This window comes from Sminthopsis crassicaudata, chromosome 2, assembly GCF_048593235.1.
Source record: "Sminthopsis crassicaudata isolate SCR6 chromosome 2, ASM4859323v1, whole genome shotgun sequence".
NCBI classification, from domain to species: Eukaryota; Metazoa; Chordata; class Mammalia; order Dasyuromorphia; family Dasyuridae; genus Sminthopsis; species Sminthopsis crassicaudata.
Window position 1 is genome coordinate 105,625,298 of NC_133618.1, and position 19,078 is coordinate 105,644,375.

The window sequence follows — 19,078 nt, forward strand, 5'->3', positions numbered from 1 at the left end:
TACCTCAGGAGCCATAACAACAAATCCATTGACCTTACTGAGCTCTTGGTCCTGTGTTTGTCTAGTACAATGCCATAGAATTATCAAAAAAAAGAATATATGTCAAAAAGAGAGATTATATGTGGGTTTGTGTGTATGCATACACATGTACATGTCTGTTCATATTAAATGTATATATTTATATAATATATGTGTTGCACACATATATTTTAAAATTAGGGAGCATTTGACACTTTATAGTATCTAATACTTAAGAAATACAAACCAGACATATTTATATAACACTTAAAAATTTGTATCTCCATCTAGTGGCAACTGAGGGAAGCAATGCTTTGCTTTTTACAGTTTTTTATCATGACTGATTTTTGGCAGTAGAGTGAAGGGAAATATAAAAGAGCTCAAGTTCAAGTTATTTTTATTATTAACCACTCATAATTTAAACCAAACTGACCAAAATGAAAAACAGTTAGGAACAATTCTATGATGAGAAAATTAAGGATAGCTACATATGAGGAAAAAAAGGCAGATTTTTCTGATTTTAAACCATTGACTGTATCAGGTCCAATCACAAAAGATATTTCATTTGGTCTTCTTTTCCTCCTTCTCCTCTCTTTCTCTTCTTCCTCCTCCTACTCTTCTTCATTATCCTTTTCCTCCTTCTCCTCCTCCATCTTCTTGCTCTTGTCCTTATTTTTTCCTTGTTCTTCTTGTTCTTCTATTTCCTCTTTCTTCTTGAATTTTTTCATTAATTCTTCTTTAATAGAAAAGTTCAGAATGGATATCATCATATTTCTGCCCTAATGCACCCTCTGGCAAACATTTCTTTATTTGCTGAGTCCACTAGTCTTTCCAATTACCCAGACTGACAATTTGGAAACATCTTTAATTCCTCCTCTTTTTCCTCTCTCCAATCAGGTGAAAATTTTCATCATTTTCATTAATCATATCTTTTGCATCTGTTTCTTTTGCTCTATTCATTTTACTGCTTTATTGGTTCCATCATTCACTTTCTATCTACAGAACTAACTTTATATTTGATTTCTTTAGACCCAGTCTTTTTTCATCTCTTATTCCTTTGCCATGTAATGATATGAAAGAGTAAAAAGACCAGAAAAGGAGGAAGGGTCCAAACTGAGAAGAACTTTAAATGTTAAACAAAAGTTTTAATATTTCATCCTAGATATAATAAAGAGCCAATAATGTTTACTGAATTATATGGGAAGACATAATATGATCAAAATTATGCTTTAAGAAAACTACTTTGACAAGTGAGTGGAGGATGAATATCTATCTATCTATCTATCTATCTAAATATCTATCTATCTATCTAGTATGTTTTATTTTGCAACATAGTCAAAACAAAAATGTGTTTTCCATATCTGCACATGTGTAATCTACATCAAATTAATTTTTGTCTAAGGGAGGAGGAGGGGAGCAAGAGAATTTGGAACTCAATTTTTTTTTAAAGGTCAAAGATTGTTTTAACATGTAATTGGAAAGAAAGTATTTTTTATAAAAGAAGTTGAGTGGGGGAAAATTAGATAGTAAGATGTACCTCTACCTAAGCTATATGCCATAGATGATTATCTCTAGTCCAGTGCTGTTCTGCTCCTTATTCTGATACCAAGTTCCCAAACAAGAAAGAAGCATCCCAGTCCTGGGATAAACTTGATGCTCTGGGCTTTCTGTCTCCTTCCCACATTGTTAATTCTTAGAGTCTTTCTTGAGGCAGATTTTGTATCCTTAGAAATAATATCTTACTGTGGTGTTTATTCCTTTGCCCTAGCCACATTATTATTATTATTGTGTGTGTGTGTGTGTGTGTGTGTGTGTGTGTGTGTGTGTGTGTGTGTGTTCATCCTAGATACTAGATTTTTTGTTACCACTCTGGTGAGTAAATAGAAAGAAATTAAACACTATATCACTATAGATGATAAAGAGAAAATTGGACATCACTTTGGCAGCTTAGTGGATATTAGATTAGAGTGAGGAAAGACATGAGGTAGAGAAAAAAAATTAAAAGGCTATTTTAGTAGTCCATGGGAGGGGTGATAAAATAGGGTAATAATTGAATGAGTGGAGAGGAAACAGATATGAGAAATGTTATAAAGTTAGAAATGATGATTTGAGTTACATCTCAGGTTTGGACAGAAAGGTTTTCAAAGGTTTGAGAAGAGATAACTAGGATTACATTTTCTAAAATTCAAGTGGTCATGAATTTTAAAAATAGTAGAAATAGAGCGGGGGTGTGTGTGAATGCTGAAGTGAATGGAATTATCTATTTTGACTCCTCCCCCCATTTTTATAGAAAAGGAAAATGAAACCTTAAAAAGTGTGATGATTTACATTACATAGAAGCTAGGGACTTGAGCTGTGAAGTTAGTGCAGGGGTTCTCAAACTATGGCCCACAGGCCAGATGAGTCCACTGAACAGGTTTATGTGGCTCCCTGGGTTATGGCAAATGGGCTGAGGTGGAGTGTGAGTTTTTGTTTTTACTATAATCTGGCCTTCCAACAGTCTGAGGGACAGTGAACGGGTCCCCTATTTAAAAAGTTTGAGGACCACTGAGTTAGTGTATGAAAATGGGAATGCTCTTGATAATGAGATATTAATGATATAAACACAAATAATTCTAAAAAGAAAGAAAAATAGTTAATGCCTAAAGATAGAAATGTATATTAATAGAAGATTCATCCACCAACTTAGATTTTGAGTGTGTGTGTGTATATATATATATATATATATATGTATATATATATATATATATATATATATATGTATATATTTATAGGTGAAAACATAAGACTTGCCAAAAGTTAACAGATCTTAAGTAATAGAACCAAGATTTCAACTTAACTTCTTTGATGCCCAAGTCTAATATTCTTTCCACTGTATTGCTACTCTCTGAAATTAACAGAAAGGGGTGGACAAGACTTGGATTGTATGCATAAACTGAATAATAAAAATAGCTGATGAAGAAAAGGAAAAAATTAATCAAATTTTATATTGTTTGATTTTCTCTATTGAGGAGACAGATATTTGCTCTGGAAAGAATAGAACAAAAATGGTTAATAGGGAGTTTAAAACTTGATTATAAGCAAGTACCTAGTTGTCCTTAACAAATTCAAGCCTCCAAATCAAAGCACATTATTTCTCAGGACACTAAAGAGTTGGCAGGTATGATTGCTCAGCAGTTGTCAATTATTATTTTTAAGTATGTGGAGTTTGAGGGGGGCACTTTAAAATTGCCTTAAATTTTTTTTAAAGGAAAGAAGTGAATGTTTTCTAGCTATGACCAATGAGCTTGATTTTGATTCCCTATAAAATGAAAGAGTAAATGATTAGACATAATTTGTGGAAATTTAGAAAAGAAAACATTGATCATAATGAGCCATCATGGTTTCACCAATAAAAACCAAAAAAGTCATTGAATTTCTTGTTTCTCTTTTTATCTAAGGAGCCCATAAATAATAAGTGATATTTATTAAGTACTTTAAGATTTTCCAAGTACTTTATGTACCTTATCTCCTTTAAGACTCACAATAACTCCAAGGTAGACATATCTCTGGAACCCATTAATAGTTAATTAACAGCAATACTTCAAGAATGATAAGGGCATGTCATTATGTCAAAGATATTGTCAATAAAAATTATTGATTTGGGCATTTCCCCTATCAATTAGCAAAGTGATAATTGCATGATAAACTGTTGTAAATAAAAATCAATATCAATCTTACTATTTCATTTAGCAGAGAAGAAAACTGATATTTGAGAAAGGTTAAGTGATTTGAACAGAGTCAAGTTGACAAATATTTATAAAATACCTACTATGTAGGTACAAAGAGCTGTGCAAAGAGCTGGGTCCCTCAGTTAAATATGAAGCTAGAGCTACTTGACTCCAGTTTTAATACTAATAACCACAAAAGGAAGGTTACATATACAACAAAAACATTCAATGCAGCATATTTTTGGTAGCAAAATGCATAGATAACATGGATACACTTTAGTTTGGGAATGGATCAATGAACTGTGGTTGGCAAAAGTAATGAAATAAAATGGAGATTTACAAAATGGTGTATGACAAATTCATGGAACAAAAATCATACAAACACTTGTACTAACTGATTCAGAGTGAAGAAAGTCCTGTATCAGGATCAATTGAGTTAATATTTATAAAATGCTGAGAGAATTTGTAGACTATTCATTAAAAGTATGAATTAGAGTAATTGAGGTTTTTGTTAGGCAAAGAGAAGACTATGGGATACATGAAAGTTGTCTTGAAATATTTGAGGGATGGTCATGTAGCATAGACAGTTTCATTTTCTTTTCTTTTTTTTGACCTGAGATGTTACAAATTGGCATATTTTGTATCAATGTAAGGGGAAAAATGAAGAAACAAAGAAACCTAAACTCCTTCCTAGCCATTTGTGTTATCTCAAAGTGAAGTGGCAAGTAATCCTACAAAGTTAAATGATAATTTTTTTGAATATGCTAGACAGAATATTCTCGCTCAAATATACATTGGACTAGATGGGTTTTCAGGAATCTTTCAGTTCTTCAGATTATTATTCCTTTGCTGAATAATTTTTAAGACCAGTTGGAATAAAGGAGTGCATGATACTAGAAAGTACTTATGTACAAGTATAACACAAAAATTAATTATATCTTTGTTTGGTGCCCAACAGCTTTTCCTTTAATAGAAATAAATGACCAGACATCCTAGTAGGTGTAGAATTATCAGCCATAAGTATCTGCATCTCTAGAAGAAACACCAATACGTACACTACATTTCATTCATCCATACAAGGACATTTAAAACAAAGCACAATCATATTTTAACCTGGATTAGCAAGTATACTTCTTTAGGTTTTTATTTAGGTGACAATGCCACATCAGGAAATAATATCTGGAGTTACCTCTACTTCCAGGGGTATCCCATTCTATTTTGGGGTTCCTTTAATCTCTATATAGTTCTCCTGACATCAGTGAAACCAAAACTTACAACTCCATCTCTTTCCTCCTATTTGTGCTCTCTGAGGTCAAAGTGAATTAATTTAATTTCTTTTTTTATTTAATTAAATATACATATTGCTTTATGAATCATGTTGAGAGAGAAAAATCAGAGCAAAAAAAAAACAGAAAAAAGAAATGAACATAGCATATATTGATTTACATTCAGTCTTCTTAGTTCTTTTTCTGAGGCAGATGGCATTTTTTGTTCAAAGTCTATTGGGTTTGCTTTGGATCACTGAACCACTTAGAAGGACTAAACATTTCATAGTTTATCATCACACATTCGTACTGTTATTGTGTACAATGTATTCCTGGTTTGCTTGTTTCATTCATCATCAGTTCATGTAAATCTTCCAAGGTCTTTCTAAAATCACCTTGTTCATTTTTTGTAATCAATTCCCTTGGAGTTAGCAACATTCACATGCCCACTTCCCTGAGACCCTTGCTTTAAGTTACAAAATTTATACAAAGAGTTCCAGGTTTAGGGTTAAGACAATTTGGTCCTACTTTTAATTCTAATACTTATTTTAGCCATAACTCTTCTGGACATATCTATAAAATCTGGATTTTGGATGAAATGTCTTCTAAGAGCCATTAAATTTTTTAAAAATATGCATTGCTTTATGATTCATGTTGGGAGAGAAGAATCAGGGAAAATCATGGGGGAGGGGGATTAAAAAAAAGGAATGACCATAGCATGTGTTGACTTAAATTCAGTCTTCTCAGTTCTTTTTCTGGATATAGATAGCATTTTCTGTTCAAAGTCTATTGGGATTGCTTTGGATCATTGAATCACTGAGAAGAACCAAGCCTTTCAAAGTTTATCATTACACATTTTTGCTGTTATTTTGTACAATATATTACTGGTTCTGCTTGTCTCACTCAGCATTGGTTTATGTAAATGTTTCCTGGCCTCTCTAAAATCAGCTTGTTCATCATTTTCTATAGTGCAATAATATTCCTTTACTTTCACACACCATAATTTATTGGACCATTTCCAATTAATGGGCACCCTCTTCTTTTCAAGTTCTTTGGAACCACAAAAAGAATTGTTACAAATTTTTTACATGTGTAGTCCTTTTCCCTCCTTTATGGTTTCTTTGGAAAACAGACATAGTAATGGCACTGCTAGGTCAAAGGGTATGCACAGTTTTTCAGCTCTTTGGACTTAGTTCCAAATTGCTCTCCAGAATGGGTGGACCAGTCCATCAACAATATAATAGTGTCTCACTTTTCCCATATCCCATCCCCTTTAATATTAATCATAACTTTTTTCTGTCTTCTTAGTCAATCTGAGAGGTGTGAAGTGGTACCTTAGAGTTTTTTAATTTGCATTTTTCTAATTAATGGTAATTTAGAACATCGGATGTCCATTCTAATTATAAATTTATAATCCTAGTATTTTATGGACATAAACCCCTTACAATCACCTTCAAACCCTATTCTCATTTTGTACTCCTATATCCACTTCTATTAATTGTTTGTTTATCATTTAAAGATATACCCTTTCACAAGAATGATTTCATTTTAGCATACCATTTTCAAAAACTTAATGGAATGAATTAGGTAATGATCATGGAAGGAGTCCTGTAATTAGTTTCATGAGCTTATTGTTTGACTCAGTTTGTTCTTCTGCAAAACCAGTTGGAGAAGGTAAAGGCAAACCACTCCAATATTTTTGCTAAGAAAACCTTAAATAGAGTCACAAATAATTAAAAACAACTGAAAAAAAAAGACTAAACAACAGTGGAGGACACAAATGTATTCACTGGCATCTTTAAGAGGATTGGGACATATCTCTTGGTGGAATATCCAGTAAGACCTTTTGGATAATGATATCTACTTAAATCTAAGATATTGTTTCAGGTGATTTCCCATAAATTAACAATGCACTGATTGTCTCAAACTATTGTAAATTGGAACTAACCTCCTTTTTTTTTTTTTTTTTTTTTGGTAACTTTTCAAAGATATGATAACAAAGAGGATGCTTGTTTAATGATAAAAAAATGCTTGTTTTTTATTTTTTTTCTGTGTGAGATCATTTCTTCAGAGTAATACTATACATTTGGATACCTACATACATCCCTGGGAAGAAGTAGTACATCAATTTCATGATGGCATGCTTGCCCAGGTTTAAGATAATGGACAATACTCTCAAGTTTTTCTAGTCATCAATAGAATGAAACAAGGCTGTGTAATTACTCCTATGATCTTTAGCATGATGTTTTCAGCCATATTGTCAAATACCTTCAATGAGGATAAACATGGAATGAAGATCAGCTGTCATACTGATAGTAAATTCTTCAACTTGAAAAGACTACAAGCCAAAACTAAAGTGGAGGCAGTACTGGATGGAGAGAATTATATGGATTGTTTGTGGGCTACTATGATTCCTTAATGTAGTGTTTATGTTCTTTACACTGAAAAACAAAGACTATCCTATGTAAATATACATTGCTATTTAATTTTTTAAATTGGTTGTAGGATCTGTTTATATTTATGAAGACTTAGGCATGAGCCATATTCAAGATCTACTTTAAGCTTTTCCAGAGGGAACTCTGGGTATGGGCAAAATAATTCAATAAGACAATGAGACCATAGTTTTTTCACTAATTAATTAAATTAATTTAGCAGAAGAGAAATGGGCCCCAAGATTGGACCCAATCCATGTAAACTAGAACTTGATGTAATGGGCTATGAGTTATGTTGGAATTTTGTAATATGCATAATGTAATCAAATAATAGTTAATAGGAAAGCTACTTTTTACTCAGGCTACCTATTTTATATCTTTCAAATAAAACCACCACTTTGGCTACCTATTCATATGGCTGGCTCTGTCTTTAGTAATGACATTTGGCTTTATTCTTTCCTAAGAACAAGTTTCTCCAACAGCAGAATTTAATATATAATACTTTCTCAGTTGACATTTGGCTTTTAGGATTTGGCTTGCAGTGCACCTCTTCTCTTAAATCAATCACCACTGTCTCCAAACTTTTAAATGCAATATATCCTTAGAAATTCTAAAAGCATGATTAGCTTTGTCTTCCTTCCTTTATAGTTCTAATTCCTTCTCTTCATTGAAAGCTGGAATGGACTTGGGATCATCTTTTGATAGAGCTCTACTTAAAAGTGTTGCTGTCAATATTAGCAGACAACAAGCAAGCTCATGGGGAATAAAGATTTTTTTATTCAGTTTTGCAACCTAGACATCTTCAAGGGACTGCTAGACTGCTAGTCTCACTCAACATTTTGGTCCTGAAGATCTGATACAAAAATGACTGATTATATTAGTATATCTGAACTAGGTTCACTGATAAATTCTTAGTTGGTTTTTTTTTTTCACGCATTTATCTACCAATTTTAAAAATTTATCTTTCATAGCTTTTTTCCTGAAATTTCCTCTCCTTGTTTATTCCAAATAAGTGGTACCATATTTTAGGGAGGATATTGATAAACTGGAAGATTTCTGGAATGGGAACAGGATAGAAGCCCCAAGATCATGACAAATGAGGTCTGTTGAAGGAACGAGAGAAAAACTCGGGAAAAATCATGCCTCCCTTTGAGTATCTGAGGGATAGTCTTGTGGAACGCATATTAGTTTTATTTTGTTTGACTCCCAAGGGGAAATTGCAAAATGATACATATAAAGAGAATCTTCCTAACAATAAGAACTATACAAAAGTAGAATGGTATGCATGAGGAGTTGTGACTACCATTTCACTGAATTTCTTCAAGAAAGTAGAAGGTGAATCAACCAATCAATCAACAAAGTTTATTCAGCATTTCTTACATACCAGATAGAATGTAAATTGCAAGGAATGGAAAGCAAAAGTGAAATATTCCCTGGCCTCATAGAGCTTGCATTCTTGCAAGAGAGAAAACATATATACATTAGTTTTATAGGTTTTCCTGGATCCAGTCTTTATGTGGTTAAAAATGGAGATTGAAAAGGGGAGAATAGAGTGACATCTGTAGTCTCTTTCCATGAATACTTTACAGGAATCTAGATGGAGAACAATGCTTGTTGTCATTTCTTTTTGGAACCAAGCAAAAAAATCCAGAAAGCTATCCTTAATGACACCTGCTGGAAGCAACAAGAAGGTACAGCTAGAGAATTATGGGATTAATGATAACTGCAAATTTATACAGATTGTTGGCATGGCATTTCTCTTTAAAAGATTAAATTCTCCTTACTTCCCCCATCCTGTTTTGTTTTTCTCAATCATTTAATTCAACATTCATGTTTAATATTGCTTAATGTGTTCTTGTATATTCAGAATACACAGGGTCTATGAACAAAAGAATAGGAAAATCCCACAAAGTATACTTGGCCCTGAGAGTTATACGGATCTATTACATAAGAATTTTATTAAATAATAACAACAACAATAATAATAAACAAACTAGCATCCATGTAGCATTTTAGAATTTACAAAAGACCTTACAAATATTACCTCAGTTTTATCAATCACAATTTTTAGAGATAGAGCGTATTACTATTCCCATTTCATAGATAAGGAAGCTTGGGCAGAGATTAAATGACTTGTCTAGAGTCTCACAATTAGGAAGTGTCTAAGCTCAGATCTTTTTGTCTCCATGTCCATTACTCTTTCTGCTGGGGTGTAATATCTTTATCATGATGTCACTATTAATACCTCCAGCTACCTTTGATCATTTCCCCTATTCCTTATTGTCTATAACTCTTATTGTTTGTATTCTATGTTTTGGCATTTGATGATATCTACAACTTAACAAGTACTGGAATGTTTTTCACTGTAGTGAATTTTCCTGTTTTCTTCTAGTTTCCAGTGACAATAAGTCTCGAGTACAGTGGCATATTTTACAGTTTTTTCACATTTCCATAGTAACTTTTACAGTGCTTAGCACTGTTGAGATTCTGTGCTCCTTAAATGACAATATTGCAGTTTTTTCAGTATTAACATCTCCAGGAATCATTCTTGTATTATTGTAGCATAATATGATCATTTTTCTTTCTGATCTCATATAGTAGCAAATTGCTAATTTGAAAGATATTCTAATATGCCTGAGGATCTATTATTTTAGGAGGTGCAGTAAATAGAGCACTGAACCTAGAGTCAGCAAGACTTGAGTTCAAGTGCTACCTTTCATTTTTCTTAACTGTAACCCTTGGTAAGTCACTTAAACTCTTGTAATACATGGTTTCTAGTGCTTTTCCACCTTAAAAACTGTGATACTCTGCAGATAAGCCTCACACCAGGTAATAATCTCCTTCTAAAATTGTTCTGAAGATAAAATGAGAGAACATTTGTACAATATTTACAATGTTGTTGCAGGTAGCTACTATTCTTCAAAATATGGGATTGGAATAATTTCCAGTGTTGGAACTTCTTCACCAAAGCAAATATCAATCCACTTAGAACTATGTAGTTTCATCATAGGGCCAGGATTCTTTAACCATTTTTTGCATTTTTATAGAGTCTTTTGGAAGTCTGGTAAAGGCAATAAATCCCTTTTCACTATAATGTTTTAAATAATCAAAGGAAAGCCTAAATTTCATTTAGAGATTAATAAAAATAAAGATGTATTTTTTTGCACAACCAGTTTATAGATCCTCTAGAATCTGTCCAGATACCTCATTAAAAGAGTTTTATGACTTCCACTATAGTCAGTAGTCTGAGGCACAAAATGATTAAGGGACTTCCTGACTCCAAGTCCAGAATGCAAATTGTCCTTGAATTGTGTAGCAAAGAGAGAACTATATATAGTCTTGGGCTGCCTTTGTTTCATGGATCATTAATTGTTCTCTTCAACTGCCTACTTATCTTTTTAGGACCTAGGTTAGGCATTGGGTCATACTCCTCTATTTTATGGAATACCTAGTACAGTGCTAATCACAGAGCAGGTGCTCAAACACTCACTAATTGACCTTAGGAAACTTGAAACCTAACTTCCCTCCAAGCAAAGCACCTTTACTGCTCAAATGAGGTATATACATTCTGCCTTTTAAGAGGTCAATATCTGAAATATTGAGTATCTCTCAACATCTGTCCTTTAGATTTCTCTGTGAATAGTTCATTGTGAGAAATAAATGGATGGCACATTCAATGCAAAGGAGAAACCTCAGTTTCTTGACACAAAATAAAACATCCTTGGTCATTGGTATTGATATCACATAGTAATTGCTCTGGCTGTGGAACACAGGTCCCTGGCACCATGTGCTCTACATATTAATATGAGCTTCCTGAACTGACAGGCAGCCTGAGAGCTATATAAAGTATAGAGTTAAGATGTTTATAAAAGTGTGCTTACTTGGCCTGCCTTCCCCCCTCCTTCTTTTGGACATGAAACTAAATGTCTCCATCTAAATGTATGCCATTAAATTATTCATTCGGAATCTCTAGCTGATACAAAGCCAACTAAGTCTCATATCCAGATATTCAGTTTATAGGGCTATTGAGTTCTCTCTCTCTCTCTCTCTCTCTCTCTCTCTCTCTCTCTCTCTCTCTCTCTCTCTCTCTCTCTCTCTCTCTCTCTCTCTCTCCTCTCTCTCAACCTCTCTTTTTGTAAGAGAGAATGGACTTTTTCTAGTCCTTTTTGGTTTGTACTTATTACTTAGAAAAACAGTAACTTTTACCAACTTGGCACACCTTTCTCTGAACAATAAAGGAGGAGCAAAAATAAGTGACACTTCCAGTTTTTTTATGCTGATATAGTAACTTAGGTTTTCCCTACTCAGATAATTTTCAGTCAAAGAATTAAGATAATAAGCACATGTCAACAGATTCATTCTAGAACAACTAGAGAGAATCCAGTAGGAGAAAGTGATCAGCATGTCCTATGTAGCAGATAAATTAAGAAGGATTAGAATAGAGAAAAGGACATTAGATTTGGCAAATTAAAAGGTTACCAATAACTCTTGAGGGAGCAATTTCACTTGAATGAGGTTAGAAGCCACATTATGTAGACTTTTGTAAAGAGTGAAAGGAAAGGAAGTAGAAGTACCATGTATGACAATGAGGTAGATGAGAAGGAAAAGCATAGAATTAAAGTAGATGTGGCAGAATCAAGTGAGAGTTTTTTTTTTTTTTTTCTTTAAGGATGTAGGTGACATAGGTATGTTTTTAGTCATCAGAAAAGGAGCCAATAGAAAGAAAGAAAGAGAGTACACGTTAAAGGAAAGACTAGGGTTCATGGTATGGATAACTTCTTGGGAAAAAAATTATAAGAATATAACTTCTTTTCAAGAAGTACATGCAGAAGTTCCTATCACCTTCATTTTCTCTAAGTTGTGGTATTATCTCCACTATTCTTTCTTTTTTCTTCATGTCTAGAGTAGAACTTTGCAGATCCTAGGTTCATGTGGGCAATTTTAAAAACACTATGTAGAATATCTGTAGTGATAGGGTATTATATTTCTTGAAGCTTTGAATGCTATAGACCATATAGATACTTAATAAATGTGGTTATATTAAAATGAAACTTGGAAGAGTCATCTAATTTAGAATAATTGTTACTTTTCAGCTTATTTAAAAGATGTTTTACATCTCTCTCTCTATACATATATGTATATATACATATACATATATATGTATACATACAAGAGTAAATATTAATAAGGAGTAGAGATGACTTGGGATGGTTAGTGTACTCAGTTTCAGTTGAAAAACATATACCTATGTTTGTTCCAGGAAAAGAATCAATAAAAATTACTGATCATATCTGGAGTATTAAAATAGCATCTTTGTCATATGATATATTAGGAAAGTGTTCAACTAAAAAAGACCATGCTGGGACTAGCCAATTGAACTCTAGAGATTTTTTATTTTTGGATTTGTGATTATACTGTAAATTCAGTGGTTCTAATGCCTTAGGACCTTTTTGTCTTTCCTTACCCATTTTTCCCTGGGTTTTCAAAATCTGGAGCTTAAGGGAAGATTTTTTTTTAACTTAGAAATATCCTGGGAAATACATCTTGAATTTTGAAACTATTTTTTAACACTGCCATTCAAACTCTGATAATGGCTGCATTAAACAAATTAATTTTGCCATTTGAAATACCTTCTTTTCCAGTCCTCTAGACTATTATGATTGTGTAGCTGAAAGGGGGAACTTGTAACAGAAGACTACAACCAATGTCAATTCTCTGATGAACTATGTTGTAAAGAATATTCAGAAAGCTCCTAAGGTTCCTATTTAAATGATAATTGACAGCTTAAAAAAGACAGGTTGGATCTCTGGGTCTAGTACAGAAGCTTACAGACAGAGAGATCATGTAATTCTGACTGAAAGGCATATTAAAGGGTCTGGTTAATGTGGAGAATACATTATGGGGTCTGATCAGAGGCTTTATGCAAAAATAGGATTTTATAGATGAAAAGTAGAACTAGACAAAGTAATCTAGCCATCAGGGAAAAACTTGACAGGACTTAGAGGTTTAGCTAGGAAGGATTTGGGCTGTTGGGCATTCACATTTATTTTAAGTGACAGATGAATGGGAACAATTTAAATATTTGATATTGAGTTTTTGTGATTTAAATGTCCATGATGTGATTTTAAAATTCAATTGTATTAAATTATTGAAAAAGAATAGAAACCTCCATTAAGAACTCTAGAAATAGCTTGTGCTGTCCTTTGAACAAGCCCTATTATTAGAAAAGGGCTATATTTATATCCTTGGTTCTTGAAGAAGTAAACACATTTGAGAAAATCTCAGGCCATTGCTGAACACAGATTGAAAAGAAAAACACTGGCACTTTGAGGGTTGTTAAGACTTAGAAGGTACATATATAGCTGAACTTTCCAAAATAAAATAAACACTGCCATACTATGTTACCATTTACCTTTAAATAAGAGGTAAAAAAGTTTGTCCTAATTTCTGACAACTTTGCTTTTTTACACTGAAACTTTTCATGAAAACCCTTTTCTTTTACTCCTTTAATAAAGGTTAGGTAAACTACACAATCACTTGTCCTCTATTAGTATATATTTACTATGTAAAACCATTAATGAAGGGGAACAGAGGACACCAAAGAAGAATAAAGGTTGCTTCTTGGTCCAGGATATCTCTTATTTTGCTCTGTCTTCTGGTAAAGCACTTATTCTCACCTTGCTTCAGGTTCATTATTTTTATATAAGAAAGATAGAACACTCAGAGAGTAAGTAGTAATGACAATAATGTAATCAACAAAAATAAATTCACAAATCTATAAAGACCAAGAACATGATGAGAAAAAGTATATATAAGAGATTATACTAATGTTTTGAAGAAAGAATGACTTTGATTACGGAAAACTTTTTGAAGTTTTGAACTTTGAATTTTGAGTTGGGATTTAAAAGAAAGAGATCTCAGTCCTCACATTTAAATTGAATAATAGATGTCAAAAGGATCCCATAGTAAATAATTTGTAATTTGTGGAGAATACAGGATGGGGAAAGGGAGATGGAAGACTTTGTAAATATTTTTAAAAAATTATCGTTTTATATGTTATCTTGACCAGAAATAGCTATTCAATTAACCTTGGCTATTTCCTTGACCTTCTTAACAAAATCTAAGTATAAGCATCTACATTGTCACTAATACTGAGCTTTAACAGTGATTTGAGACAGTCTTGTAACAATCCTTTGTCTTTGGTTCTCTTATGAAAATCTTTTGTTTAATTTTCTTACGTTTCTTAGGTTACTTCTATCTTAGTTTGAATATGTCACCCAAAAGTCTCATTCCAATAAATCACTCTGCATTCAAGGTAATACTGAATTTTTTTAAGATTATGGAATAACATGGGAACCTTCATATCCTTTATTTATCATCCTAAAGATTGTATGCTTAAAAAAATTAACTTTCTTTGAAAATTATCATTACTGGAAGGTTGACTATAAAGGCATCAATTAGGATATTTGATGCTTTTTTCATAAAAAATTTAGTCAGTAATATAAGGATGGAGAACTGATGAAGACAAGCTCTGTTTTGCCATTGTTAAGGTTGATCCTGGGTTGATGACATATGCTGCTGATCTTTGGTATATTTTATTGTTATTGGGCAGAATCCTAACCAGGAAGAACAAATAAGTAATTGATATTAACAGAATAGCAAACTCAGAAAATGATGTCATGAAACCCAAAATAAATGAACAACCTTTGATTTCTTATGAATCAGATTAAAAGATTAAATTTACCCTTAATTCTATGAGCTCTGTTTCTGCTTCTATAGTGATTGTGACCAGGCAACAGAAAAGTGGATAGAGTAGGTTAACCATACATGTTAATGCAACTGTTAATAGTTTAAATGGGAAATCGTTCCCCATTAAATAAGGATTCGACACTCTTTTGCAGAGCTGGAACCACATGTTTATTAATATTCTCAGTATAAATGAAACTAGAAGATAAAGAAGTTGGAAGATTGGATCAATATTTTCTAATCAAAGGAGGTAGAAGAATAAGGAAAATTTATCATAGGCCCCAAAGAAATTAAAAGAAAGAACAACAAAAAATAAAATATGAAATCTGGTCACTTTCCTTATTATATTTGTGATAAATATAAGAAGAAAAAACCTAACATTATGATTATTATAGCCTATGGTCCAACAGCTCTTACAGAGGATGAAAATAATTAAATAATTTAATAAGAACATGACAAAGTCTTCCCAACCATGTTAGAGAACCAGATAGTTAGAAAGCTGGAAAGAGAGAAGAAATGATAAATTAAAAGACCATATCTCTCCTGATAATCAGTGAATTTGTTTCAAAAGTAAACACACAATAAGTAGAAAGTATGGTTTAAGATTATTAAAGAAGCCAAAGTTTCATAGATTTCTAAGCAGACAAGTACATATAATAAATGTTTTCTTCTAACAATGAGTTGGAAGACAATAGACATGCTGGTCCCTAATAAGAAGCAAAATACAATTGTTATACTTATAAGGACCAAAAGTGTCAAAGGATTCATATGTTTAATAATTTTATATGTAGTTGTTAACAGGAGTTTTTTTTACATTTTTTATTTGTTTTATTTGCATCATTTCTTTGTCCATATTAGACTTGTCCCCTTGGAACATAAGTAGGATTTTTCAAATATGCATATGAAATCTTGTAAATAATGTATTTATAGAATAAAATAAAATTTTATTTTTACATATAGTTTCCACTATTTTACTCATTTATTTTTGTGGTTTTCATTTTTTAAGAATTTATGCTTTTGTTGTCATAGTAATGTAACTTTGCTTGTATCCTTACTGATAAAATATCTAGGAGATTCTGATAAACAGATTTTAGAACTAATAACATTCTATTATATTCGTGTAATCCTTACCTGAGTAAACTCAGTGTTGTAAATACTATAACATAAATGTGTTTCTCACAGCTAAGAATATTTCTAACCTAATTCTAATGACAATGAGTTCATCAATGAAGATCCTTTTTTAAAAAATAGCAAACATTCTAAAAGATAATAAGTAATATTACCTTACTGAATCCAGTTCACCACAAAGGAGATAAAGAGCCACATTATGTGAAAGAGTAAGATGAAACATGGACTGATACTTCTCAAGAATGTTAGGATATTTGCAACAATTTACTTTTTTACACTTCTATCTGACCTGACTTCATGATCTGTACCATGGCAGAACCATTCCATTTTTTTTTTCTTTGCAAATTTTATTTAGTGAGAAAGTACTTAGAAAAATTAAAAACTGTGCAAGTGCTGAGGGTCAGTGAGTTACAGTTATACTAATTGGTCCATTATATTAGATGAATTAAAAAGTATTTGGTGTTATTGTTTTGGATGTCATGCATGTTAAATTATGTGTGGAATAGCTGCTAGGACTGTCTTTTTTTTAAATAAAGCTAAAATCAACTCTCAGATATAATGAAGTACCTTCACTTTGATCTGAAAACTGACACGAATCATGATCTATGTCAAGACTTTTGTGTAACATCATCACTAAAATATTTTTATTGAAAATTATTAGATGTATTCTTAATGTCTATGTATATATATACATATATATATATATATATGCATGTGTGTATGTATAAATAATATTCAGTGAGCCATCATGACATTGAAAGGTACAGTGTAAATTTATTCAATGTACGTCAAAAGAAGACAGAAACTTGGTCTGAAATTTTGGCTGGCAGGACACACTGATAACAAATACTTGTTCATACATTCCTTTATTTGGGAAAAAACATAGAACCAATAATATTACTGTACCTATAGAGATAGTATGAAAGCTCATGAAACATTCAATGAAAGCTGCTATGTATTTTACATCCATTGATCATTTCTTGACATTTGCAAAGCAAAGTTTAGTGTAGTTGAAATTATTTACCAGAAATGTAAGAATTTTCAGTGCTATGAAATCTTCAGAGAAGACTTGCAGTGACACTGACTTCATACCAATATCAGACATCTGTGTTTTATGAGTATTATTACACATACTTTTCATATAGATGTGTAGGTTTCAGCAGAGAGCAACTTATAGCAAAATCTAGATACTATACTTAAAAAAAATCAAACATAAATAGGTATTTTTGGATAAATGACAAAATGATATTCAGTGAAAGCAGCAAATAGGAAATGGATTATGCTTTCTAAAATATTTTAGATATGGCTATCATCAACAGCTGGATAATATATTTTTAAATTGTCATTCAAAATTTAGCTATTGAAAATTACCTCAAAAATAAGTTAAGAGCTTACTAGAGATTGCACAAATAGCAAATAGAAAAATCACCACATCTATCATTGAAGAAAGGAATGATCATTCAGCCCCAATTATGTCTGCAAAGTACAGAAGTCATTCTCTTAGCATGTCATTTGCCCTTATGGATCTGTCTGCTAACTTCCCCATCATTATTAAGTCTTGGAAACATATTAAAGGACTTTTGCAAATCATCTGCTTTCTGGTCTTGAAAGTCAGGTCTAACTAGTCTAAAGTAGTGCATAATTGAGAATTTAGGGGGTAGTACCAGTTACAGGGTCCAAAGAGTATATGGGTTATTCCAGGGTCATCTTGACAATTAATGCCACTGGGGAAGAAAAAAAGAATATTCAGTTTATTCCCCATCTTGTCATCATAGTAACTAACATGTTAAACACACTAAGAAAGAACTATAATAGTTGTAACTCTTCTTTTTTGGATCTAATCATAAACAAACAACCAGGATTTTTTCCCCCCAAAACTCTTATCATTTCTTCAGAGCATCTGATTTACAAACAATTGAGTTATAAACTAACACTGGACTGGTAATTAAAAGGCTTGTTTATAAGGATTTTTTCCCTTTTAACTTCTCTATCTTTTAACTTTATGACACTTACTTCCCTAAATATCTACATTGTGAAAGTCTTGCTCTTTTGGCCACTTGATTATGGAAACATGAAGCCCAGGAAAATCAGGTATGCATCTGTACATATGCATATACATACACACATATATATACACATATACACCCATATACATATATATATATATATATATATATATATATATATATAAATATATATATATATTTATGTATGTATTTGTGTGTGTATATATATATATATATATATATATATATATATATATATATATATACACACACAAATACATACATAAATGTATATGCTCTTATTATTTAGTTTAAGGTTAGCATTTTCCCTTATTAATTGACTTACTTTTGTCTACAGTTATCTATAGCTACTTATCTCTACTGAATCATAGCTTTTTTCTAATCTATTTATACACAATAATAACTATGAAATAACTGAAGATAATCTGGATGATCACCAGAAAAGTTTTGTGCTGAGTGGTGGGAGTAGGCCAGTGCAAATAGGGAGATAAAAGGAGAGGCTAGCAAACTGAGCAGACCAAGGTGGGGGTGGTCTCCATTGCTGGAAAATTTACATGGAAGACTATACCACAGGTTGGCTGTTCTGCTTTGGTTGCAAAGAAGTAGACCAGCAGAGAAATTAAAGCCAAAGCTAGAGTGTACTCCCCCAAATGCCAGAATCTAAGAGAATCTGGCTACACCCACACAGCACTGGAATTGAGTGATGCAGCACAGACCACAGCACAGCTGTACAGCCACATTCTGTAGCATGG